Genomic DNA, 27,317 nt, shown 5'->3' with positions numbered 1-27,317 from the left:
GTCACAGCTCTCGGGTCTTGGACAAACCGTGCTACAGCTCTTAGGCAAATCAGTCTTACAGCTCTATTTTATTTAGAAGATAGCAGGAGAGTGAGAAAGAGAGAGAAAGAAAAGAGCGCATGCACTCGGGAGAGAGAGTCCTAGAGAAAGCGCTTTGGCTCCTCCTTTTATATGTTTTTTCCTCCACCTGGGCCTGCCCTATGCAAATTGGGCTTAGCCGGGAGTGCTGTTTGTTCTGCCTGAAGTCTTCACTCTGGTCCTCGGACCTTCCTTGTCTTTTAGCCACCGCCATTTTGGACTCCTTTTCCCTTTTCTACCTACCTAACAGAAGGAAAGAGGGGAAAGTGTAATGAAATTTCCTGATGAGAGCTGTCAGGATGTCTGCCTCACCTGGAACTGTCATCCCAGTTGCTGGTGTGGCTAACAGAGTCCATTCCTGTCCCCATTTACAGTTTGGAAAACTAAGCCAAAGGAGAACAAGATCGACCTTGGCAACAGGATGTCCAGCAAACAGCCTATTCTGGTCTTGTGGGGGCAGTGGTGAACTGTGAGTGTGAACAATGGAGGAAATCATTGAACCAAGAAAAGTTAACTGTTGAGGACTTCTCTGGTGGTCCAGTAGTTAAGAATCCAGCTGCCAGTGCAGGCAACACGGGTTCGATCTCTAATCCTGGAAGATTCCACATGCTGCTGGGGCTGCACACTACTACCAAGACCCAGCAAAGCAATGAAAACAAAGCGCAGCCATTAAAAAAAAAGTGGACAAATAAAGACCTGTGTTTTTTTTAAAAAGAAAGAAAAGCAACTGATGGGGAAAAAAGAATATCCCCTCAGCTTTTATTTTTAACTTTATGTTAAAAAGTTCTTAGGAAGAGGAAACAGTATCTTTCAACAAAGGAAATGCTTTCTGCCCTTGGTCTTTTTGTAGTGAGACAAAGGTGGAAACTTTTCAGATACTACTTTCAGACAGGACTTAGCAACTGAACAACTTTTCTCTGAGAACTGTCTCTACCTCGTGGTTAAAATTCCAACTCCATGACTTGTTGAGCAGGAAAATTAAGCAGACAAATAAAAAGAAGTTTGGGGTGTTCTAATAGTTGGAATTAAACTGCCCTTTTAAAAAGAATCTCAGCATCTTCCAGGGTCTTCAGGCAGGTTCTGAACCCCTACGGTTCATAACGGTCTGATGGCCAGATCTTCAACTGAATTCACCACAGGCCAAGAAAATTTGATCGGCTAGCCGTTGATGTTCAATATTGTCATAGGGCCAAATGCCCTAAAACACAGCTTTTGTTACAGTATCTGCTAAAAGGTGACAGGGTGATTAAGCTGGACTTGTTTAGCATGATAGCACCTTAATGTTTATGTTGTCTAGTGATTAGCATACACCACAGCAGCAGGATCGGGGGCGCCCACAGCCCCACCCCCAGGACTCGGCCGGGAGGATTTTGGGGAAGCGCAGCGGGGAAGGAGCCCGCGGGGTCAGGCGCTTTGGAGCAGAGGGAGGACGAGAATAGGCCCTACGGCTCCTGGGTGTATTCGAAACACCGATCATTTCCGAGAGCTGAGAGCGCCGACGCCCGGGTGGTGGAAAGAGCCACCTGGCGCGGGTCCGCAGCGCGGGAGGAGCAAGGTCTATATGGCTGGGCGACGGGGTCGTCTGGGTTTTAAACGAAGATACGACCCCCCCCCCCGCCCCTTCCCCCACGCCTCCCCCACCCCCTCCCCCCCTCCCCTACCCCCCGCCATCCCGGCTCCTGTGGCTTCCCGGAGCTGAGGCGTCCGCAGAGGCATAGCAGTGAAACTGGGGACTCTGCTCTGGGTGTGCGATGCGGAAGCCAGAGTGTGAGGGCTCGAGGATCCTGGTTTCCGGGGAGGGGAGGAGCCCTAAAACAGGGGCTCTTGGGAGCCGCAGTCTCCTCGCCCGAGAGATCATTGGTGGTTCCAGGTTCATTCTTCAGTTTGAAGGTCTGGTGACCAGGAGAGTGCAGGCAGGACCTCAGATTTCGGTGGACGTAAGGTCAGACTCCAACACGGACCTCATTTCTGTAGTGTAGTGGTTATCACGTTCGCCTCACACGCGAAAGGTCCTCGGTTTGAAACCGCGTGGAAACAGATTTCCTTCCCCCCCCCGCACCCCCCACCCCCACCCCGCCCCGCCGAGATTTACATTCCCATTCAAGAAATTACAAAGAAAGGTGGAAGGTGTGGCGGTGGTGGAAGGTGTGGCGGTGGGTGCACCTGCATTTTCCTTAACTCGAGAAGCTTGGGAGCAGTTCCTTACCACCTGAAAGTCCCATTGGCCCTAGAACCAGCCCTCCTTTCTCTGCTCTGAGTCACAGTTGCAAAATAAGCCACAGTCAGTGAATTCAAGGAGGGCACAAGACAAAGCTGACTTAAGGATACCTTTACCTTCTGAAATCCCCGCACCTTTTCATCTAGGCCCTACATCGTCTATACCCGCTACACTTGTTATGTCTCTGAAAGCCAAGAAGTTCATCCCTTGTGAAGACACTTAGCTTTCCCTCGCCCCAGCACACAGATGGGACAATCTGATTTATGTAACAGGACAAAAGAGAACAAATTCAATTCTACACCGCAGGCTGGAGCCAAAGACCCAAAGGTGAAGAGGGTCAGGTTCTGCAAATTGAGCTGATCAGGAGGAAAAGCAGCTGGTCCTGGAGCCATTATCGGGGAGGGGCCTGGAGTCAGGTCAGAGATCAGGGAGTAGATGGACTGCTCACCACCGACCGAGAGCCAAGTGGCCCCTCTTCACAAGAAAACAGGTTCAGAAAGAGAGTCTCTCACCAAACTTGGATTCCAATTCTTTCCCCATGACCTACGACACCTGCCGTGTCCACACCTTGGATGAGCCAACTTCCTTGGGCTCAGACCAAGAGTAGTCTCTGATGCAGGGCTTTCCTCAGACCCCACATACAGTTAGGACTTCGAGTTTGCTTCTCGGTCCATGTGGACTTTGGCCTACACAGACCCTCTTGTTCTAGACTCTGGATTTGTGTAAACGACTTTCCTGATAAAGGCGGGAAATCAGTGGAACACTCGGCTCCCTCACCCTGAAGCTCGGATGAGGATGGTGGGGGCGTTGGGCGGCCGCTGGGCTCCGTGCTGGGCGGCGTCACTCTTCTGGGCCCGGCCTCATGGGCAGGGGCAGGGCCCGGTCCCTCAGCCGCTCCTCTCGCCGATTTTGGAGCCCAGTGCCTTCCCTTGCGGCTGCAGGGAGCCGTGTGTCTGTGGTCCCTCGGGCACCTGCTGTCCCTCCACCCCGTCCGGGAAACGACCATCGCCCCCTGGTCCAGTAGACATGGGCTGGCAGCGCCGGGATGCAACTGTGAATCCGCTCATCTGGCTGGACGTGGCAGGTGAAAACTAGGACGTGGAGGTGAGGAAAGCAGGGGAAAGCTCTTGAAATGTCCTCATCTAAAGCTGCTTTCAAGTCCGCCTCTTTGGGGACTCAGGCTCCAGCGCTGGTGAGGGTGCTGCCGCACGGTCGCACCCTCGACTCCACTCGGAGTTCACGCGGAACCAGGCAGAGCCCCGCGGCCTCGGGGCCAGTGCACACGCGGCCCGCACCTCCCTCGGTGTCGGATCCCTGAAGCAAACGCGGTGACCGCTGCACTAAGAAAAGAAGAAAAACTACTGCGGGAGGAAACGCAAATACACCCCCAACCTTGTTATCCTTTACTTCGAAAGGAAACCAGAGACAGACACACAGACAACATTGCATTAAAGTCTTTCAGCAAGAAGAAACTCTGCCTGCTGTGAGGTGAAACCAAAAACCTCTCCAGACACCTGTTTTCTGGGAAAACAACCTTTACCTCTCTGTTGTCCAAGGTTAAAATTCGCGCTCCATGACCTGTTGAACCAGAGAATTTAAAAAGTCAAATAAAAGGCATTTCAGACATTATAAAAGGTAAAACAAAGCTGTCCTTCAAGAAGAATCTCAAGTACAATAAGGGAGGAATACACAACCGTGAGGTCTGCGTGGACCGAGCCTGATCCCTCCGCAGCTTTATACCTGGCCTGGTCAGCAAACGAATTCAATACAGGTCAGGAAGGGAAACTCGGCCAGCGTTGATGTTCAGTATTTTCTTTTCTTTACATTTGTGTCTATACATTCCAGTGGGATGAAACTCCTAGATCTAGAATTACTGTTTCAAAAGGAACACACATTTATAGAGTGGACAGGCCATGCCACCTTGACACCCCAAACCAGAGAAGATACACTACATGGGTTGTGATGAACAGCCTCCTGTTTTCCACACTGATAAAGGTACAGCCTATTAACCAGGTTAGATTTTAGTCCATCTGAGGTCAAGATTTGTTATAAATCTGTAATTTTCTGACCAAGGGAGTTAAGAGCCTAACAAATTTTATTTTTTAGAGTTCTTCAAGTATGACACACCTGTTGGTATGCACTGCCTATTTCCCTGACAGCTTTGTATGTGTCCTAGCACTCTGTTCTTAAACGATATATTTATTCATATGTGTTGTGATTTTCTGCCAGTTGTGTATTACATCTTTTTGGCACCTTTTGCCATGCTGAAGTTTATTTAAATCTTTGTTCGGTTGGCGTACTCTCTTCCAGGTGTCCATGTCCTACTCAGTAAAGCCTTCCTCCTCTCTGTTTGCCTCTAATGTGTTGTTTCATAATTCGAGCCACTAAATACAACTGACTCATTGTTCTTTGTAAGGTATGCTTTCCTTTTAGTTTGTAGCATGGATAATCGATTGTTAAAACATTATTTCCACAATGATGAAAAACTAATCTTATTATATGTTGTTGTTTAGTTGCTAAGTGGTGTCTGACTCTTTGGGACCCCATGAACTGTAGCAACCAGGCTTCTCTGTCTATGGGATTCACCAGGCAAGAATACTGGAGTGGGTTGCCATTTCCTTCTCTGATGTTTGATATTTTCAAACAGCCAGATGACCAGAGACGTCAGCCTTTGCTGCTCTTCCTGCTAAATGTGAAAGTGTGATGAAAGTTTTGGACTTAAACTAGATGACTAGAATAAGCCATAGCAGCAGGAACTTGAGAAACCCCTTTGCCTGGGATGATGCCAGTGAAGCGATGCTGCGAAAGGAGCATGCAGGTCAGGTGCATCGGAGCAGAGGAAAAGGTTCTTTGTTTCCAGGTAGGATTAAAGTATCGATCATTTCCAAGAGCCAAGCCCAGTGACTGCAGGAACAGTGAAAAGGGCCACAGAGGTGCGGGTCTGCAGCTGGGGGGACTTTGTCCACCCCACCCAACCAATGGGTTGCCTGGGGCTCAGAGACATCTAACTGTCCCAACTCCTGAGGTTTCTGAGAACTGGAGAGTCAGCAGGGTGACTGCTGCACTCGGGCCCAAAGCTGTGCATTCCTTGTGTGATCCTGAGGACTAACTGCTGGGATGCTCACAGGGACCTCACTCCAGAGGAAGAGAGGAACCCTAAACCAGGGCCTTTCAGGAACCTCAGTCTCCTTACCTGAGGGATCCTCTGTGCTCAGAGAGCTCTCTTCCATTCAAAATTTGAGGGCAAGTTGTGTCCAAACATGCTTTTCTTGGATGTCACTAGGTATACCTGACCATATGGTTTCTGTAGTGTAGTGGTTATCACGTTTGCCTAACACGCAAAAGGTCCCTGGTTCGAAACCAGGCAGAAACAGCTTCACTTTATCCCAAACTTTTTGATGTACATTTTAAACATAAAAAAGCCTGCAAGAATCATAGGAGGAGTTCTGCAACTTTCTGAAAGCCTACTCAGCACTACAAACTAGGCCTCCTTTGTCTAAGTCACTGTGGACACCAGGCCCAAGGAGGGCACAGAACAAGGCCAACTTGGGGTCACCTTTCAGTTCAGTTCAGTCACTCAGTCGTGTCCGACTCTGCGACCTCATGGACTGCAGCACGCCAGGCTTCCCTGTTCATCACCAACTCCCGGAGCTTAATCAAACTCATGTCCATCGAGTTGGTGATAGCATCCAACCATCTCATCCTCTGTCGTCCCCTTCTCCTCCTGCCTTCAATCTTTCCCAGCATCAGGGTCTTTTCACATCAGATGGCTAAAGTATTGAAGCTTTAGCTTCAGCATCAGTTCTTTCAATGAATATTCAGGACTGATTTCCTTTAGGATGGACTGGTTGGATCTCCTTGCAGTCCAAGGGGCTCTCAAGAGTCTTCTCTAACACCACAGTTCAAAAGCATCAATTCTTCAGTGCTCAGCTTTCTTTACAGTCCAATGCTCACATCCATACATGACTACTGGAAAAACCATAGCTTTGACTAGACATATCTTTGTTGACAAAGTGATATCTCTGTTTTTATTTATTTAGTTATTGATATCTCTGTTTTTAATATGCTGTCTAGGTTGGTCATAGCTTTTCTTCCAAGGAGCAAGCATCTTTTAATTTCATGGGTGCAGTTACCATCTGCAGTGATTTTGGAGCCCAAAAAATAAAGTGCTGTACTCAATATGCCAGCAAATTGGAAAACTCAGCAGGGGCCACAGGACCAGAAAAGGTCAGTTTTCATTCCAATCCCTAAGAAAGGCAGTGCCAAAGAAGGTTCAGACTACCACACAATTGCATTCATCTCACATGCTAGCAAAGTAATGCTCAAAATTCTCCAAGCCAGGCTTTAACAATACGTGAAGCGTGAACTTCCAGATGTTCAAGCTGGTTTTAGAGGAACAAGAGATCAAATTGTCAACATCTGTTGGATCATCAAAAAAAGCAAGAGAGTTCCAGAAAAACATCTACTTATGTTTTATTGACTATGCCAAAGACTTTGATTTTGTGTGGATCACAACAAATTGTTGGAAAATTCTTCAAGAGACAGGAATACGAGACCACTTGACCTTCCTCCTGAGAAATCTGTATGCAGGTCAAGAAGCAACAGTTAGAATCCGACATGGAACAACGAACTGGTTGCTAACTGGGAAAGGAGTAAGTCAAGGCTGTATATTGTCACTCTGCTCATTTAACTTCTATGCAGAGTGCATCATGAGAAATGCCAGGCTGGATGAAGTACAAGCTGGAATCAAGATTACCAGGAGAAATGTCAATAACCTCAGATATGCAGATGACACCACCCTTATGGCAGAAAGTGAAGCAGAACTAAAGAGCCTCTTGATGAATGTGAAAGAGGAGAGTGAAAAAGTTGGCTTAAAACTCAACATTCAAAGAACTAAGGTCATGGCATCCAGTTCCATCACTTCATGGCAAATAGATGGGGAAACAATGGAAAATGATCACCTTTACAATCTGGAAATCCTCTTAGTTCCTCTGGCACGTAAATCTCCTCTATACCCTGACATATAGTATAGCTCCAGAAGTTCATCCCTCTGAAGCACATTTGGTTTGCATGAGAGAACAAAAGAAACCAAACCCAACTCTTCACCTGAGGCTGGAGCCAAAGACACAAATAAAGAACTCCTCTAACTGAGCTGTCAGGTACGAAAAGAGTCCATACACATTCCATTATCAGGAGAGGCACCTGAGCCACATCAGAGGTCAGGAAATAGATCCACCCATCACCCCCTGAGAGCCAGTCTGCACCTTTTTCTGATACAGACAGCAGAGGTTCAGACAGGGAGCCGGACCTTGGCTCTGCTGCACACAACACTAAAGCTAAGCCAGAATGGAATCTAGGGGCAAGAGCTGGGAGACTTGCACAGCTTTATTCAGCCCTGAGCCACTGGCAATCACCTCCTTTCCTGTTCTTGGCATCTCAAGAAGTTAATTTTTACTTTTATAGTTTTTACCTGGAGACACTAAACCAGATACTTTGCAAGATTCCTTTGTGGTCTAGTGGCTAGGATTTGGTGTTTTCACCACCCCAGACCATGTTAGACTCCTGGCCAGGGAAATCTTATTCTCTCTTGCATGTGTGTGTGCGTGTGCTCAATCACTCAGGCGAGTCCAACTCTTTGGGACCCCATCAACTGTAACCGCCAGGCTCCTCTGTCCATGGGATTTTCCAGGCAAAAATACTGGAGTGGGTTCCCATTTCCTTCTCCAAGGGATGTCCAAAGTGGAGGTACTGATACTGCTTCTACAATGAGAATTCCAGCAGATAACATCCAAGGGGACTTTGACTTTTCTTACTGAAATGTAGCTTCATTTCCTACTAAAATGAAGAAGAAAAAACAGAAAGTTTAGTTTTACTTTATCATAGAGATAAGTTAGTATGTACCTTGTGTGCTAGGTATAAGGAAAAAAATCAAGCTGAAAATAAGAATTCTCAAATATTATTTATACTCTATTCTAATAATTGACATAAAATCACACAGAAAATGTTATATTTATAGAGAATATTCCTTGTATGTATCACACAGGTAAATAATTTTGGTCTAAAAACTATGTTGCTTTTCAAATACTGTAATAACATGGAAAATACTGGTAACAAAGTACTCTAGTTTGCACAATCTTGGATTTATTTTCTCTTCAAATTCTAATAACACTGACTGCCTAAGTTTGCTATACTGGTTTTACTTGTTTATCAAAAAATTTAAGGGACTTTCCTGGTGGTCCAGGAGCTAAGACTCCTTGCTCCCAATATAGGGAGCCTGGGTTCCATCCCCAATCGTGGAACTAGACCCTGCATATGGCAAGGAAGACTTAGTGCAGATAAATAATGCAAATAAAAGAATAAATTAAGAAAAAATTTAACTGGATAAACATTTAAGTTTATAAACTTAAAATTATGTGTTCTAAGAAATTAAATATACTATATAATATATGTTAAATGGAGATGTAGTATTATAATTCTAGAAATCATAATCAATCCACTTAGACTTTGGGGTATCATTTACTATATGATTCCAACGTGCATTTCTCTATTATGTGTCAGCTCAACTTTTGATTTTAAGGTCTATGTTTATCTGAGTTCTTTGACTGATATTAAATTAATTAATGTGTGATCTTTGCCTGTATCATGTATAACCAAGATAGAAATGAGAAACACTATTTTCCTATGATGCTGCCTCCTATGTTTATAGATTACAGAATGACCATATGTGAACAGGTTGAGAGGAGGCTCAGGTGCCTTTTATGGAAGATTGGTGACTATTTCCATCAATGTCACTATAAGAATTGTGGAACATGTGGAATGTCTGCTCCATGAAGTGGGAAGCTGTTGCTGAATGTCTACTGTTTTCCTAAAGTGCTTATTTATGTAATTAAAAAAAAATTGTTTTGGTTCTTAGTTTTCTGCCTACTAAATCTGAAGTCATCCATCTTCATTATGCTTCTCTTATCTCCATCACTGCTAGAACCCTAGGCCAAGATGAGCAGATTAGCCTGGGGAAAACTGCCAGGAACCATTTCTCCTCCTGCTGCAGTGCCCCTTTTCAATGCCTCCAGATGTGAGCTCCACAGGGCAGAGACCTTGAGCTGACTCACTATTCAGCATCTTTCTTCATTTCCCCTGCCCATAGCAGGGCCTAGCATCTAATAAGTGCCTGAGAACTGCTCAGTGATTAAAGGCAATCTAGTGCAATGTCCTGGAAAGGGGAAAAGGAGAAGAAATTAGGTAGATTGGGGGAGGCCTAGAGTATGAGGGACAGAGAATGACAGACAGAAAAAGAAACACACTGAGAGAGTAGAAAGAATGTCCAGGAACTAGATTTACTGTGTGAAAGCCTGAGTGCTCATGAGATTCAACAGAAGAACTCAGGGAAGGTCGACTAATAACTCTTGGTACCAGGTCTGCACAAGATGGATTGTCAGGTGGAGAATCCTATTGGTCCCAACAATTTGTCTCAAATGGGATAATTTTTGCAGAAACAGCCAAACACTGTCAAGGAATCATAAAGACACAGTTATTGGCATTCCAACACAGTCTTGAGTAAGAGGGTGGCCAGTCATTAAATGTGTGCATCCAGATGGCAAAAATGTATTCATAAAGAAAAGTGAAGAAGAACAAATATCTGAGACCAGTGTTTTTTTCCCCTGTCCTATCCATAACTGGAAGTTTAGTGTGAAGCAACTGGAAGTCATTTGGGGTAGTCTTCTCAGACTCAAATAAATAGGTCATTACCAAAAATAATTACAATTATTGGAATGCTTTCTAAACATCTTGGAAGTTTAGCTGTTGAACATGTGCAGTAGGGTATATCTGGGTAATGTCCACTTAGAGTTTTGTTGTACCTCTGGCTTAACTGAATCAAGAGGGTACCCATCCTCTTACTAGAGTATCATACAGATGTGTACAAAGCTTGTCATGATGGCAAGAATATGAAGAAAAAAGCTCTTTCATGGATTTGGAAAGATGGAAATACAAATTGGCACACCTACTATGGAAATCAACTTAGAAACACATAAGATGCCTTCAGTTTAGTTCAGTTCAGTCACTCAGTCATGTCCAACTCTTTGTGACCCCAAGACTGCAGCACACCAGGCCTCCCTGTCCATCACCAACTCCCGGAGTTTATCCAAACTCATGTCCATTGAGTCAGTGATGCCATCCAACCATCTTATCCTCTGTCATTCCCTTTTCCTCCTGTCCTCAATCTTTCCCAGCATCAGGGTCTTTTCACATGGGTCAGCTCTTTGCAGCAGGTGGCCAAAGTATTGGAGTTTCAGTTTCAACATCAGTCCTTCCAATGAACATTCAAGACTGATTTCCTTTTGGATGGACTGGTTGGATCTCCTTGCAGTCCAAGGGACTCTCAAGACTCTTCTCCAACACCATGGTTCAAAAGCATCAATTCTTTGGTGCTCAGCTTTCTTTATAGTCCAATTCTCAAGTCCACACACGACTACTGGAAAAACCATAGCCTTGATTAGATGGACCTTTGTTGGCAAAGTAACGTCTCTGCTTTTTAATATGCTGTCTAGGCTAGTCATAATTTTTCTTCCAAGGAGTAAGTGTCTTTTTATTTCATGGCTGCAGTCACCATCTGCAGTGATTTTGGAGCCCCCCAAAATAAAGCCTGTCACTGTTTCCACTGTTTCCCCATCTATTTGCCATGAAGTGATCAGACCAGATGCCATGATCTTAGTTTTCTGAATGTTGAGTTTTAAGCCAAGTTTTTCACTCTCCTCTTTCACTTTCATCAAGAGGCTCTTTAGTTCTTCTTCACTTTCTGCCATGGTGGTGTCATGAGGTGGTGTCATGAGGTGGTGTCATCTGCGTATCTGAGGTTATTGATAGTTCTCCCAGCAATCTTGATTCCAGCTTGTACTTCATCCAGCCCAGCATTTCTCATGATGTACTCTGCATATAATTTAAATAAGCACGGTGACAATATATAGCCTTGACGTACTCCTTTTCCTATTTGGAACCAGTCTATTGTTCCATGTCCAGTTCTACCTGTTGTTTCCTGCATACAGATTTCTTAAGAGGCAGGTCAGGTGGTCTGGTATTCCCATCTCTTTCAGAATTTTTCACAGTTTATTGTGATCCACACAGTCAAAGGCTTTGGCATAGTCAATAAAGCAGAAATAGATGCTTTTTCTGGAACTCTCTTGCTTTTTCGATGATCCAATGGATGTTGGCAATTTGATCTCTGGTTCCTCTGCCTTTTCTAAAACCAGCTTGAACATCTGGAAGTTCACGGTTCATGTATTGTTGAAGCCTGGCTTGGAGAATTTTGAGCATTACTTTGCTAGCGTGTGAGATGAGTGCAATTGTGTGGTAGTTTGAGCATTCTTTGGCATTGCCTTTCTTAGGGATTGCAATGAAAACTGGCCTTTTCCAGTCCTGTGGCCACTGCTGAGTTTTCCAGATTTGCTGGCATATTGGGTGCAGCACTTTCACAGCATCATCTTTTAGGATTTGAAATAACTCAACTGGAATTCCATCACCTCCACTAGCTTTGTTCATAATGATGCTTCCTAAAGCCCACTTGACTTCACATTCCAGGATGTCTGGCTATAGGTCAGTGATCACACCATCGTGATTATCTGGGTTGTGAAGATCTTTTTTCTACAGTTCTTCTGTGCATTCTTGCCACCTCTTCTTAATATCTTCTGCTTCTGTTAGGTCCATACTATTTCTGTCCTTTATGGAGCCCATCTTTGCATGAAATGTTCCCTTGGTAGCTCTAATTTTCTTGAAGAGATCTCTAGTCTTTCCCATTCTATTGTTTTCCTCTATTTCTTTGCACTGATCACTGAGGAAGGCTTTCTTATCTCTCCTTGCTATTCTTTGGAACTCTGCATTCAAATGGGTATATAGTTCCTTTTCTCCTTTGCTTTTGGCTTCTCTTCTTTTCACAGCTATTTGTAAAGCCTCCTCAGACAGCCATTTTGCTTTTTTGTATTTGGAGTGACAAAAATCAGATTTACCCTCCTGCTTGAAACCTCACCCTCCCTTTCTTGCCTGCCCCCACAGGAATAAAAGGAAAATATATAATGTCAGTTTCTAGACACAGGAAATTGGGCAAAAGAGGACAACTGAGAATCACCTGAGAATGAGAAACAAGACGAGTCCTGCCACTGGCCCACATGACCGCTTTCAGAGCATGTCCAGGTTGGGCATGAGAAGGGCGATGTGAGACCAGCTCTTTGGATTGTTGAGAGGAAGCTGAGTTTTGGTGGAGAGCAAGGCAGCTAGGGTTCAGAGAGCAAAGGTCCAGTGATGAAAGAGAAAAAGATATCCAGGGATACTAAACAGTCTCCCTGAGGTACTAAACAGAGTTCTGATAAGAGCACACTTGTGGAGAATTACCTGAGACCAAGAAAAGAAATTTTGGATCAGAACATGGAACAGTGCCTGGTGTTCACATGGGACAGGCAATTGTTCTCACTGCCATCAGCCAGACTAGATGATTTATATAACTCATGAGCCTTAGGGCAAGAACACAGCTCTAGAATAATCAGCTCTACACTGACCTTCTGAAAAAAATCATAAAGCAAGATCCAAACAGATCAAACTGTTTACAAGTCACTTAACTGTACCAACTGTACCCTAATACAAAACTCAAAATAATTCATAGGAATATCAAAGTAGCTATTATCCAGAAAGGAAATTTTGATAATGTCCAGCATCCAAACAACAACAACAAATGTCAGGCATGCAAAGAGGCATAAAAATATGATGCAAAAGGAAGAATATAGTCACTCAGTCAAAACTGACCAGAACTGACATGATGAAAAAGTCAGCAGAGAGAACTTTAAACAGTTACCATGACTATGTTGCATATGTCCAAAGAGTTCATTAGAAATGTGGAACATACAAAAATGGCAAAAAGCAAACTTTAGAGATAAAAACAATAACATCTGTGAATCAACAACAAATTAGACATTACAAGAAAAAAAATTAAGGAATACAAAGCTTTGAACCACTGAAACTATTCAAAATGGAATGGCAGTAATTTTTTTAACTGAACATATTAATAGCATCACCGATGGTAGAGCAACTTTAAAAGGCCTAACACAAGAGAGTATTTGGAGTCTCAAAAAATACCAGGAGAAATTTTTTGAAGGAAAAAACTTTTAAGAAACCCAAGAGGACATACTCCAATCATAATGAAAATTATAAACCCACCCATCCAAGGAGCCAGATGAACTGTGAGCACAAGGAACAGGAAGAAAACTGTGCCTAGTCACAGAGTAATTAAACTGCTCCAATCCATTATAAAAGAAAAAAAGATGTCCAATGAGCCAGAAAGAAAATACACAGTACATTCAGAAAGCAAAAGTAAAAATTATGTCAGATTTCTCATCAATAATAGTGAAAGTGAGAAGACAGAGAAGCAACATTTTTAAAGGACTGAGAGTGAAAAAGGGTGGAATCTTATGCCCCCTTCCCAAATCTATTTGAAAATAGAAGTTGAATGATGACATTTATAGACATACCCATGCTTAAAGACTTTGTCACCAGAAAAGCCACACAGCAAGAGAAGTTAAAGGAGCCCTCCAAGAAGAAGGGAACTCACATGAACTGGAATTCCTGATGGACACAAAAGAAATGAAGGAAAAGAGACACGGTCTATGCATGGGAAACATATGATTTTTTATCCATTAAATCTCTTTCAAAACATGAGGAATTTTTTTTTTTAAGTAGTAACCTTGGATTTGGGATTCAAAACATATGCCAAGTAAAACACAGGACAACATAAGCATAAGGGCAGGCAGGGGAGAAATGTGAGGAAGTGTGCCATCCCTCGAAGGCAGGCTGTGCTAAGTTACAGATGTATGTATGCTATAATGCCCAAAGCATTTGCTGAAATAACAAAATATTTACACCCAATAAGTCAACAAAGGCAAGAAAAAGGAATTATATACAAACCATGTAAAGGCTATGACAGAGCAATTACTCTCCCAGGAGTCTACCCTGTAGCCATGTGTGCAAGAATGATGACTGTCATTGGAAAAGCATAGAACCAAATTTATTACAAAAGTATACGGAAAGGGATAAATAAAGGCTACTACAAACAGTGAAAGAAATTTCATTGGTGAAAGGAGTTTACAGGGTAAAGATAATGAGCCTGATCTTTCCTGAATTCCAGGACTCCCACTGACCTGCTTTCCTCCAGAGACCCTTTCTGAGGATCAGTGGACTATCTGGATATAGGTTCTCGTGTTTGTGTATACAAGACACAAGGGAAAGGACTGTAGTCGTGGAGCTTGGGGACAACGTGCGGACTAGAAATTATCAATCATACATCACTTACACTCCAAAAGGCAAAGACACGTCCCTGGGTGGGCTTGAACCACCAACCTTTCGGTTAACAGCCGAACGCGCTAACCGATTGCGCCACAGAGACTCGACATTTGCTCGTTTTTGGTCTCAACAGAGTGACTAACAATCAGTCACTCAGTCATCCCCGCAGAAAGCAAGCAAAGCTACAAAGGTAGGCGAAGCCACCTGCCTTTCGCGGGAGAGCAGCTCGGTCTCCAAGCCTCGGGCCATAGGAGAGACGGAGTCCACTCAGTGTTCGTTCCCGTTGGAAAGCCGGGCGTCGGGCGACTCCGAAGGCAGGAGTGCAACCGAGAGTCCCTGCCACGTCTTACTCCACACCCGCCTCAGATGCCAGCGCCCGGATGCCAGGCCTGAGCCGAGGGGGGCCCGAGGGAAGCTGAACCCGCAGTGGACTCAGTAACGGCTCCAGGTTTGCTCCACCTTCATCCGGCCATCTGCACCTTTGGGCAGCGGTTTAGTAGGTGTGGTCCGTGTGGCTTAACGGGAAAGAGATCACATCCAAAGAGGAAATGTGAAAAGGAGCCAGAGCAAGCAAAGACATGGATGAAACCTGCCAGCAGACCTTCCAGGAAGTCTGGGAAGAGGCTTGGGCCAGATCCTCAGAAAGAAAAATTGCTTTTTTTTAAGTAGCAAAATGGGGAGGAAGAATCGGAGAAGAGCATGAAAGAGAGAAAAGCACACGAACTTCTGTAAGTGTCCAGGAATGAAACAGTGTGGATTTATTTATGTGGAGATAGTTACCTGAAGTCATGTTGTGCATTGTGCTTGTATAGTGTATAGTGCTGTATTGTGGTGGCAGCAACCTCGGTTCATATCCAGACTGTATCAAGTTAGTGTCTATAACCTCTTTCCATTTGCTTTTTTTTTTTTTTTAATTGGCATATAGTTGATTTACAGTGTTGTTAGTTTCAGGTGTACAACAAAGTGATTCAGTTATACATACATTTTATTCAGATTCTCTTTCTGCATTGGTTTTTATTACAAAATATTTTATTTATTTATTTATTTACAAAATATTGAGTTTAGGTCCCTCCCTGTGCTAGAGGTCCATATTGGTTATCTATCTGATACACAGTAGTGTATATATGTTAATCTGAAACTCCTAATTTATCCCTCATTCCACCCTTTTCCCTTTGGTAACCAGCAGCTTGTTTTCTACATCCGAGGCTCTATTTCTGTTTTGTATATAATTTCATTTGTATCATTTTTGTTTTTGTGTTTTAGTTTCCACATGTAAGTGATACCGTATTTGTCCATCTTACTTCGCTCAATATGAGAATCTCCGGGTCATCCACATTGCTCCAAATGGCATGATTTCATTCTTTTTTTTTTCTTTATAGTTGAGTAATATTCATTTTGCTTTTAATTCCAGACGAGTTATGCTGCTTAGCAGTGGTTGGAGAGCAGTCTGCTGCTGGCCCTGCATCTGTATTCTGTGACGAGTAAATCCCACAGCACACAAGTGGGCTGGTCAAAGCAAAACCTAGGTCAACTGCTTGTCTCACTGTTGAGCAGAACATATTCCAAAGTGGAAACATCACCTCTCAAGTAGCTTCGTCTGTAGCTTGCACTAACGAAATGATATGGTCAATGACTTTTTTTCTGGAAAAGGTATTTCTAATATCAGTAGTTTTTTTTTTTTTTTTTACACTAAAGGAGAATGCGTTTTCAATGTGTTTACAATAAAATGCAAACTAGTCGTCACAGTTTACAGCAGCTTGTCTCCACCCACCATCCACTGATTTTTATGGAAACAGTAAATCATTGAACTATACTCCACACCGTGTAAAAAGCACACATCTTTAGTTATAGGCCCAATTTGTGAACTTGGGCAAATGTAATCACCACCCAGACGAAGTTATAGAAAACTGCTACCATCCTAGCAATGTCACTTGAGACCCTTTCCAGGCAATTCCTACACAAGATCACTTAATTACTAATTCTGAAGTCTATTGCAATCATGTACTGTTGCCTGCTTTTGAAACTCAAATGAATGAATGTACATTTTTTGTTACTGATTTTTGTTTCATGCAACATTTTGTTCATTAAACATATTCATACTGTTGTGTATATCACTTCTTAATTTTGGTACTATTGGAGTAATTTTGGTGGGTTTTTTGGTGTTAATTGGTGTCCTTGATGAGTATTCTTGGTGTTTTGATGAATATTCCATATCAATCTTTTTGTATACTTCTGCATTCATGGATGTACTGCAATTTTGGAGTCATGGAGTAGGTACAAGATTAACTTTATCAGAAATTGCCAACAGTCTTCTAGAATGATTTCAAACAGACTACTACAGATGCAATTGCTCCACAACTGTCAGCATTTGATGTACGAATTCTTTTAAATACAATCATGCTGCAGGGTAACGATATCTCCATGTAGTATTAAGGTTTATTTCCCTGATCAGTAAAAATGTCAAGAATATTTTCTTATAACTTTTTGTTATTAAAATATCCATCTTTGTGATCCAGTAAGACCCTGGCTTAGGCTTCCCAGGAAAAGTAAATCAGGTCCTGTGGTCTGTCACTGCAGTGCAGATGAATCCTTTGAAGCATCCCTTGAAGACAGAGACCCAAGCTTGGGGAGTTCCCAGGAACAGCTGCTTCAAATCCAATGACTGGCCCACCAAAAGCAGACTCACCCAACCTCTCAGGCCTTTGCCATTTTCACCCACTCTTCAGTAGAGTGAGGGTGGATTATATTTTCTAAATATTCTCTTTCAATCCATTCATTCACATTCATTTCCCTGAGTAACTTGAGTTTCCAATTCATCTCACTACCACAAAGGGAAAACTGTTATTGTTGACATAAGCAGAAAGTATGTATAAAAATCAATGCCAGAATATCAATATGATGGTGATCCAGGTAAATGTCCTGACTCTCCAGCTGCTGTTGTTTGGAATCCCTGTGGTCTCCATCTGGCAGTGGGCACATTTTCCCTTTTCCCTTGGACACTCACTCAGAAGACCTGTTAGGATAAATGTTATGTCCACTGTAGGGCAAGAGGTGAGTGAGGAAGAGTGGTTGGTGGATGGCAGGGTGGGAGTGTGAACCAAGCTTGCAGAGGGAGCAGTAGATGAGACAGCACAGTGGCTGTGTGTGTGTGTGGCTCTGGAAGAGTTGATGAAAGGCAGTCTGGTGGGTGAGAGAGTGTGCTTTGCCTGTGTGGGGAGGGGCAGGAGAATTGGGAGATCTTTGCTAGAATTACTTTGCAGACAGTGATTTGGTAAGGGTAGAAGGGCGGAGGAGTGAAAGACGGTGGCTCTTGGGGTATGTGCTTATAGTTAGCTGGCAGCAGAGATACCTGATCTTGAAGGGGCTTTCTCCAGGGCAAAAACTTGTCCATTGCTTTCATGCGGTGCTGAACTCCGTGATTTCCTTACTAGTGGGAAACTCGACTTCAGAATTTCTGCTTGATAATCCTTAGATAGTAAAATATGTATATTCATTTAGGTGAGTTTGAAGAAAGGACAAGCTTAATCTGTGGGGTGGCCATCAGAATAGCTTAGAGTAGCAGGGGATGGATAGGCATTACCCGGAAAATGTATCAAAGGGCTTCATCATATATCAAAGTGTATCTTCCATAACACGTTGATAAAAATTTTTCTGAATTTTGATCCTGGTGATGATTTCACATCAAATAGCTGTTCATTAATGATTTGTGCATTTTGTTCTGTGATTACACATGTTAATAATTTCCTTTTTGGATAGAATTGGCGGTCACATTTCAGGGAACCCAGTGTAGACCATTACGGTGTTTAAGAAAAGAAAAAAAACAAGGAGATGCCAGGTGTAACCTAATGCCGTGACTCGGATTCGAACCGAGGTTGCTGCGGCCACAACGCAGAGTACTAACCACTATACGATCACGGCGCACCACAACCCAAGCGTTGACAATTGTCCTTAATCTATGTCATTTGACATAAAACGATTCCAATTACTGCGCTACTTTATTCTTGGAAACTCTACTCAGGTGTTCGTATTCTCTCTTTCACTGGCTTCCGCTCTCTTCCTCTCATTTCTGATACATGATGAGAAAACAAAACAAAATCAAAAACCAATTCTCATCTCCCCAGATCCGGCACGTGCCATCTGGGAAGTCTGACTGTCCTCGTCCCCACCTCGCCGGGTTCTTTCCCGGCTCTTGGCGTTTGTTCCTTGGACCGACCCTCCCCTCCCGCTGGTTCCAGCTCTCGCCTCACCGACCGCGGCCGAGCGGAGGGAGGGCAGCGCCAGCGGCTCAGACGGCCGGGTGAAGGCGGAGCAAAGAACCGAAGAAATACTGGAGCCCAGCGAGTGATCAGCTTCCTTCGACCCCTACCTATCCTCCCGTCTCAGGCCGGGGGCATCTCAGGGCGCTGTTTCTGAGAAGGGAGGGGAAGGGAAGGGAGAAAGACGCGGCTGGGGCATTCGGCACCCAAGGGAATGAAAAGAAGGCCATTTGTATTGAGGTTTGAGGCGTGATTGTTTAGCGCCTTTGCCTGATGGTTCTAAGCCTACCCAAGGATAACTTTCTCCTTGTACCTTTTAAGTAAGTACTCCAAGGCTTTGTGGTTCTTTCTACTCTGCTCTTCCTTTCCAAAAAATGCCTCCTTCACTACACTTCTGTCCCTCGTTTCTGGACCTAAACCAAGAGCAGGTTGCCCAGTCAGGGTCACTGGGAGTCCAGAATATCCTGAAAGAGTGCAACTAGCAACTTTATCTCTTTATGTTTCTCCTTTTTGGTGCACGTTATAAACCTTACAATCTTTCGTTATTTTTAAAAATCTGTCCCATATTTCTAAGAGATTTAAATTTAAAATCTTATATTTTTCCTTCATCCCTTTGTGTAAATCCAGATTTCCAGCTGGTGTCAGTGTTGTACTTCCTGGAGGACTCCTTTAACATTTCTTGTAATGTAGCTGATGAAGTCTTTAAGCATTTTTATGTCTCAGTTCAATTCAGTCTCTGTCTCCTCTGGTTCTTTGCAACCCCATGGATTGCAGCATGCCAGGCTTCCCTGTCCATCCCCAACTCCCGGAGTTTGCTCAAACTCATGTCCATCAATCCTACCATGTCATGCCATCCTACCATCTCATCCTCTGTCATCCCCTTCTCCTCCTGCCTTCAGTCTTTCCCAGTATCAGGGTCTTTTCCAGTCAATCAGTTCTTCTCATCAGGTGGCCAAAATATTGAAGCTTTAGCTTCAGCATCAGTTCTTCCAATGAATATTCAGGACTGATTTCCCTTAGGATTGATTGGTTTGATTTCCTTGCAGTCCAAGGGACTCTCAAGAGTCTTCTCCAATACCACAGTTCAAAAGCATCAATTCTTCAGTGCTCAGCTTTCTTTATAGTCCAACTCTCACACCCATACATGACTACTGGAAAAAACATAGCCTTGACTAGACGGACCTTTGTTGGCCAAGTAATGTCTCCACTTTTTAATATGCTGCCTAAGTTTGTCATAGCTTTTCTTCCAAGGAGCATGTGTCTTAATTTCATGGCTGCAGTCACCACCTGCAGTGATTTTGGAGCCCAAGAAAATACAATCTGTCACTGTTTAGATTGTTTCCCCATCTATTTGCCACGAAGTGATGGGACCAGATGCTATGATCTTAGTTTTTTGAATGTTGAGTTGTAGGCCAGCTTTTTCACTCTCGTCTTTCACTTTCATCAAGATGCTCTTTAGTTCCTCTTCACTTTCTGCCATAAAGGTGGTGTCATCTACATATTTGAGGTTATTGATATTTCTCCCCTGCAGTCTTGATTCCAGCTTGTACTTAATCCAGCCTGGCATTTCACATGATATACTCTGCATAGAAGTTAAATAAGCAGGGTGACAATATACAGCCTTGATGTACTCCTTTCCGAATTTGGAACCAGTCCATTGTTCCATATCCAGTTCTAACAGTTGCTTCTTGACATGCATGAAGGTTTCTCAGGAGGCAGGTAAGGTGGTATGGTATTCCGATCTGTTTAAGAATTTTCCACAGTTTGCTGTGATCCACACAGTCAAAGGCTTCCTTTGACTAAAAAGTCTTAGTCAATGAAGCGGAAGTAGATGTTTTTCTGGAATTCTCTTGCTTTTTCTATGATCCAAAAGATGTTGGCAATTTGATCTCTGGTTCCTCTGCCTTTTCTAAAGCCAGCTTGAAAATCTGAAAGTTCTCTGTTCACATACTGTTGAAGTCTAGCTTGGAGAATTTTGAACATTACTTTGCTAGCATGAGAAATTAGTGCAGTTGTGCAGTGGTTTGAGCATTCTTTGGCATAGCCTCTCTTTGGAACTGGAATGAAAACTGGCCTTTTCTAGTCTGGTGGCCACTGCTGAATTTTCCAGATTTGCTGGCATATTGAGTGCAGCACTTTCACAGCATCATCTTTCAGGATTTGAAATAGCTCAACTGGAATTCCATCACCTCCACTAACTTTGTTTGTAGTGATGCTTCCTAAGGTCCACCTGACCATGCACTCCAGGATGTCTGGCTCCAAGTGAGTGATCACACCATCATGGCTGTTGGGTCATTAAGATCTTTGTTGTATAGTTTTTCTGTGCATTCTTGCCACCTCTTTACTGTTTTTGTCCTTTATTGTGCCCATATTTGCATAAAATATTCCTTTGGTATCTCAAATTTTCTTGAGATTTCTAGTTTTTCCCATTCTATTGTTTTCCTCTCTTTGTTTGCATTAATCATGGAGGAAGGCTTTCTTATCTCTCCTTGCTATTCTTTGAAATCTCACCTCCAACAGCCAGCCCCAGGTCTAGTGCCCTGAGGTCCAGACTCAGTGACACTTAGGAACTCAGTGCAGAAACTCTTCTGCATTGGATCTTGATGCAAAATACAATTCTGATCTGAGTAGGAAGAGGAAGTCTCCTGTGAGTACAGATGCAGAGTTTTCCTTGACTGGGAATCGAACTCGGGCCACAGAGTGGTGGACACCAAATCCTAGCCACTAGACCATCAGAGAGCTGTACACAAAAGATGACTTAGAGCCTCCAAGTGAAAATTGAGAGTGTAAAAGATGAAACCAGAGGTGCAGAGAACAGGAAATTGCCCAGAAGACCAGAGCTGTGTGCAGCTGTGCAAGGCTCCCAGCCCTTGACCAGCTGCTCATCGCCCTTCAAATCCTCAGAAACTTCTGTTTCTGAGACCAGATCACAAAGTATCTACTGAGTCCCTCCTGATCTAGCTCTAGGGCTGTGTGCTGCCTTGCTGCTCTCTTTGTGAACCTCAATTTTCCCTCGACTCAGGCACTGACTTCGCTTTCAACGGGTGATGAGCAGATCCGTCTATCTCCAGATCTCTGACCTGGCCTCGGGGCCTCTGATGACCGCACGGGTACCAGTTCCTTTCCCTCCGTGACCGTCTCAGTTCGCGGAGCCTTAAATTCTTCATTTCCGTGACTTTGGCTGGAGCCCACGGTGAGACCTGGGTGCGATCTCTTTTCTTCTACCAGGAAAATAAGACTGCTCCTCAAGTGTGATGAGGTGGAAAAAGCAAGTGAGCTTTACGGGAATGAGCTCCTTGGTTTTCAGTGACAATCTGTGAACATGTGAAAGATCCAGGAGCCCGACAAGGAGCCGGAGGGGTTTCCGGACGTAAAGGTGTCAGCCTTGTCCTTCCCCCCTGGGATGAACTGGGCCTGGACTCTGCAGAGACTCTGAGCAGAGAAAGGAGGGCTGCTTTCTTGTGCTGAGTAGATTTTCAGGTGGTCACCAACTCCCAGAGCTGCGTCAGCTGCCTCACCCCGTGCCTTTCGCTTCTTTTCCTTTTGCCAAATCACAGGGGGAAAAAAAGAGACCTGTTTCCGCATGGTTTCGAACCGGAGACCTTTCACGCGTGAGGCAAACGTGATAACCACTACCCTACGGAAAGGGGACAGTCGCTGCCACTGAGCACTGTATCCAGGAAAACCCAAGGTTCAGCAGCCACTATCCAAGCCAACTTTTAACATTCATGCAGAAACCTTGGAGCCCCAAGCTCTCTCAGGCACGGAGACGGCAGCTCCCGAGGGCCCTGCTTTAGGATTCCTCATCTCCCCTGAAGTGAGGCCCCTCGGGCCGCCTCAGACTGCCTTCGGGGTCCCGCACCCAACGCAGAGTCCTCAGACCCTCAGCTGCGCACCCCAGAGCAGAGATCGCCCCCGCCGACTCCCCAGCTCCCGGAAGCCGCAGGTGGCGAGGGGTGGGTCCGAAGCCCAGGAGACCTTGCAGCCCTCAGTGTGGACGCCACCCTTCCCGGGCTGCGGACCTCAATGGCCCTTTTCACGGCGCCGGCCGTCAGCGCTCTGGGCTCTCAGGAATGACCGACGCTTCCAATCCCCTCAGAACCACACCCCGCTCCCCGCTGCTCCTTTGCACCTGACTCCTGTGCTCTTTCTCTGCAGCCCCTCTCCGGTGTCCTCTTGGCAAAAGGGAGTCTCTTTGGTGTTCTCTAAAATTTCAACCTGCCGTCCCTGGGTGGGCTCGAACCACCAACCTTTCGGTTAACAGCCGAACGCGCTAACCGATTGCGCCACAGAGACGACAACGTAATCCCTTACTTGCCTCTGCAAGGAGTAAACACTTCCCTGGTGGTTCAGACGGTAAAGCTTCTGCCCGCAATGCTAAAGATCTGGGCTTGATTCCTGGGTCAGGAAGATCCCCTGGAGAAGGAAACGGCAGTACTCTTGCCTGGAAAATCCCATGGACAGAGAAGCCTGGTAGGCTACCGTCCACAGGGTTGCAAAGAGTTGGACACGACTGAGCGACTTTACTTACTTACTCATTCAAAGCGTAAGACCTTTACCCTGAGGGAAAGGGGTGCCACGTCCTTCCCCCTACCCGCCACAGATGCCAGCGCCCTCAGAGATACCGGGATCCAGGGCTTGGACCCTCCTGGCCTGAACCGAATGAGATCCAAGGACAGCTGAACAGCCGGTGGGCTCCCATGATGGCTCTTCCCGTATCCTCGCCTACACTCAATGAATGAGAGTTTGCCCACCCTGGCAAATGCCTCCGGGGCCGAGGTTGTGCTTAGGTTTCCTGTGTCCACCGGGTAGTTCCACCAGTGCAGAGGTCTGGTGATGGTCGCCTTGTGTCTGCACCCCTGGGACAGGGTTTGGCACTCACCGGGACACTCTAACACTTGGATGGCTACATTGTCCTCTTTAGCCCTTTGTCCCGTGAAGACCCCTGAGGACATATAGAAAAGTTTTCGAAGTGAACAGTTCTTTTTAAAAAGCCTTTATCCCAGCTAGTTGATTTACCAGCATCCCATAGGGCGGGCCATGGAAAAGCATATTGGGCACAGCCTATCGGATGGAGTTTGGATAGCCCAGCTGGGTAGACTGCATTCTGTGAGGTCCACCTGGGAACGGGAAGGGGTGGGAATTGAAAACCAAGCAGGGAAGGTGGGTTTGGGAGGAGGGCATGGAGACCTCCCAGGAGGCTTGGGAGAGAGGAGCATTGTCTCAGTCCTCATAACAGAGTGGGGAAGGAGGCAAAGGGCTCTCCCCAAAAGGAAAGCAGGAGGCAAGGGAGGTGGGGAAGTAGGGGAGATGAGAGGGGAAGGGGAGGGACAGGAGAATCAAAGAATTTGTGCTTCCACCCATCCCTCCTCCCTCTTTTGCCCTCTCTCTCCTGCTTGCTCTTCTTCCCATCTCTACAACTGAGACATCCTGACACAACCACATCTGAGAAAAAAGACCCAACTAATCTGTGCTCAGAAGCATAAACTCTTGGTTGTAAGAATGGTTCTGCCCATGTGTGGTCTTAGACGAATAAAGAAATTTCTTGTACCTCTCTTCTTTCTTCTGTAAAGTGAAAGCAATAAGACCATTCTTCTTCATTCCATTGTCAGATGTGCCTGGATTTAGAAACTATTGTATCAAGAACGTTATAGGCAGTGAAATAATATTGTTGTCATTATTCTCTGAATGTTTTGACAACCCCTACCCTTATTTATTTCATGTTAAATTAGCTTGTTGCTTCTAGAAATTTCTGTAAACAGAATCAAGACACTGGCTGCTGTGACTGCTCTTCTTCACCAGTTCTCTGATTGCAGGTCTGGAACCAACATATGGGCTGGAGGAAATGGGAAGAACACACATCTCCACCCAACACAATTTGACCTCACCTGATTCCCTCCTTGCCCCTTGTCAGAGCATGGTTTTCCGGGCATCCCGGCTATTCTGTGATCTCTCAACATATTTTCCATGGATATCTTTTCTTCCTATATCAGCCACAGACCATTTCTGATCCTTGCACTTATAAACTTTGACTGACCTTCAGGTTCTCCTGGAAGAGCTCTTTGTGTTGTTTGTTACCACTCAACTTCTTCATTATACAAAAAAGTTTCATCTTCTCACCGCGGAACTATGAACTTCCTCTTCATAAAAGAACTTCCCCTTTGCCTCCTTCTTCCTTGAGTCAACCTCTATCCAGTCTCTGGGAACAAAATAAGTCTTCAGGCAACACTGGGCTTCTTTCTGACTCTGTTTTTTGGCCATTAAAACAGATGCTACTTTTTCTGTTCTGTGTATTGGATAAGGGAAGAAATGACACTGGGTAAAAATGAAGAAGGAAAGACTATTACTCTGGGCCATAATGTGGACTTATACAATTATTCATGTAAATATTTAGTGTAAAGGTATTTTGTGTATATAATACTGTCTACACTGTAAGACAGCTTAGATACACACCTTCTATGATCCAGCACTCAGTGCTCTTGGGTACCTTGATTTTGTGTGCTTTTTAAAAAACTGTGAAGTTTCTGGATCTTGATACGTTAATTGGAATGAAATTGACTTGACCAATCTAGTACATCATGAGAAATGCTGGGCTGGAAGAAGCACAAGCTGGAATCAAGATTGCTGGGAGAAATATCAATAACCTCAGATATGCAGATGACACCACCCGTTTATGACAGAAAGTGAAGAGGAACTAAAAAGCCTCATGATGAAAGTGAAAGTGGAGGGTGAAAAAGTTGGCTTAAAGCTCAACATTCAGAAAACGAAGATCATGACATCTGGTCCCATCACTTCATGGGAAATAGATGGGAAAACAGTGGAAACAGTGCAGACTTTATTTTTTGGGGCTCCAAAATCCCTGCAGATGGTGACTGTAGCCATGAAATTAAAAGACACTTACTCCTTGGAAGAAAGTTATGACCAACCTAGATAGCATATTCAAAAGCAGAGACATTACTTTGCCAACAAAGGTCCGTCTAGTCAAGGCTATGGTTTTTCCAGTGGTCATGTATGGCTGTGAGAGTTGGACTGTGAAGAAAGCTGAGTGCCGAAGAATTGATGCTTTTGAACTGTGGTGCTGGAGAAGACTCTTGAGAGTCAGTCCCCTGGACTGCAAGGAGATCCAACCAGTCCATTCTAAAGGAGATCAGCCCTGGGTGTTCATTGGAAGGACTGACGCTGAAGCTGAAACTCCAATATTTTGGCCACCTCATGCAAAGAGTTGACTCATTGGGAAAGACTCTGAAGCTGGGAGGGATTGGGGGCAGGAGGAGAAGGGGATGACAGAGGATGCGATGGCTGGATGGTATCACTGACTCGGTGGACATGAGTTTGAGTAAGCTCCAGGAGTTGGTGATGGACAGGGAGGCCTGGCATGCTGTGATTCATGGGGTCCCAAAGAGTCAGACATGACTGAGCGACTGAACTGAACTGAATCTGACAAAAAATGTGTGACTGCCTAAATGTCAGAGCCCTGCCTTGTGGCCCCTGTGGCATGTAGTTGATTTGGGTCACCCCAGGTGAGTTTGGCCTGGTTTGTCTGAGTGTTTTGTTCATTTTTACTTATCTTGTAAATCTAACAAATATACACTTGTAAAAAAAAAAAAGAAAGACTACCCTCCCATCAGAAGTGTGAAGAATAGAATTCTCCAGCTCCACTGTCACTGGACTGCTGACACACTTTAGGTTGGGTCCCTAGAATAACTGCCTTGGGATTACCAGCCAGATGGATGGAGCCTAAAGAAGCCCTTATCCATTTCTGGTGACAAAGAGCAGGTATCTTTCAAAGGGGTTCCATGGTGTAACAGTGAGCACTCTGAATTCTGAATCCCGTGATCTGAAAACTGGGTTGGACCTTTCTGGTTAATTAGAACTAGGACACTTTTTACTCCCCTAATAGGACCTGCCTTCCAGCTCCCATGTCCCCAGCAGCGTGGTTCACACGGGCCCGTCAGACAAGTGTGGGAACAACCCAGGGCATCCTCGCTGGACCCAGGCGGCTCTGCACATCCCTGGCCATCGGAGGCCCAGCCCCTGCCCTCCTCTCTATCCCTCGCCCAGGGGAGCAGCAACCCAGCCAGTGCCATCCCCTTGTCGGGTTACCCAGGGTCTTGGGGGCAAGAGGGAGAGGCTGCGCCCCCTGAGTCCTGCCCTGTGAGGGGGCTTCACACTGCATGCCTTGTAGTCACTGATCAGACAGGATGGCAGCTTTCCAGTACAGGGTTCCAGACCTGACTGGGAAGAACTATGTTTTATTCAGGTTCTCTGTTATTCTGAATATTAATTGACCCTATCCCAGTTTATTATGATTTTATTTAGAGTTTCTTGCTCCTAAGTCTCCGCTGGGCATGCAAAACTGCTGTTTGGCCAATATTTGAACCTTGACTCTTGGAAATCTCGTCCGTTGGTCCCAGCTCAGCCCAAAAAAGGAGTGTGAGTTGCAGATT

General features: G+C 44.8%; 5 non-coding genes across 5 annotated transcripts; 2 read left to right on the top strand and 3 right to left on the bottom strand.

The window, feature by feature from the left end:
- Positions 1 to 5,596: 5,596 nt before the first annotated feature.
- Positions 5,597 to 5,669, top strand: TRNAV-AAC. The gene has a single exon. It is a non-coding gene; the product is annotated as a tRNA-Val (tRNA).
- An 8,974-nt stretch (positions 5,670 to 14,643) lies between these two features.
- TRNAN-GUU lies at positions 14,644 to 14,717 on the bottom strand. The gene has a single exon. It is a non-coding gene; the product is annotated as a tRNA-Asn (tRNA).
- A 3,222-nt stretch (positions 14,718 to 17,939) lies between these two features.
- Positions 17,940 to 18,097, top strand: LOC123465934. The gene has a single exon (XR_006641254.1). It is a non-coding gene; the product is annotated as a U1 spliceosomal RNA (small nuclear RNA).
- A 363-nt stretch (positions 18,098 to 18,460) lies between these two features.
- Positions 18,461 to 18,532, bottom strand: TRNAH-GUG. The gene has a single exon. It is a non-coding gene; the product is annotated as a tRNA-His (tRNA).
- Positions 18,533 to 23,092: 4,560 nt separating this feature from the next.
- On the bottom strand, positions 23,093 to 23,166 carry TRNAN-GUU. The gene has a single exon. It is a non-coding gene; the product is annotated as a tRNA-Asn (tRNA).
- Between the last annotated feature and the right edge of the window lie 4,151 nt (positions 23,167 to 27,317).

The sequence above is a fragment of the Bubalus bubalis genome, chromosome 6, assembly GCF_019923935.1.
Source record: "Bubalus bubalis isolate 160015118507 breed Murrah chromosome 6, NDDB_SH_1, whole genome shotgun sequence".
NCBI lineage: Eukaryota > Metazoa > Chordata > Mammalia > Artiodactyla > Bovidae > Bubalus > Bubalus bubalis.
The sequence above is the reverse complement of the archived record's forward strand: the minus strand, read 5'-3'. Positions and strand labels throughout refer to the sequence as shown.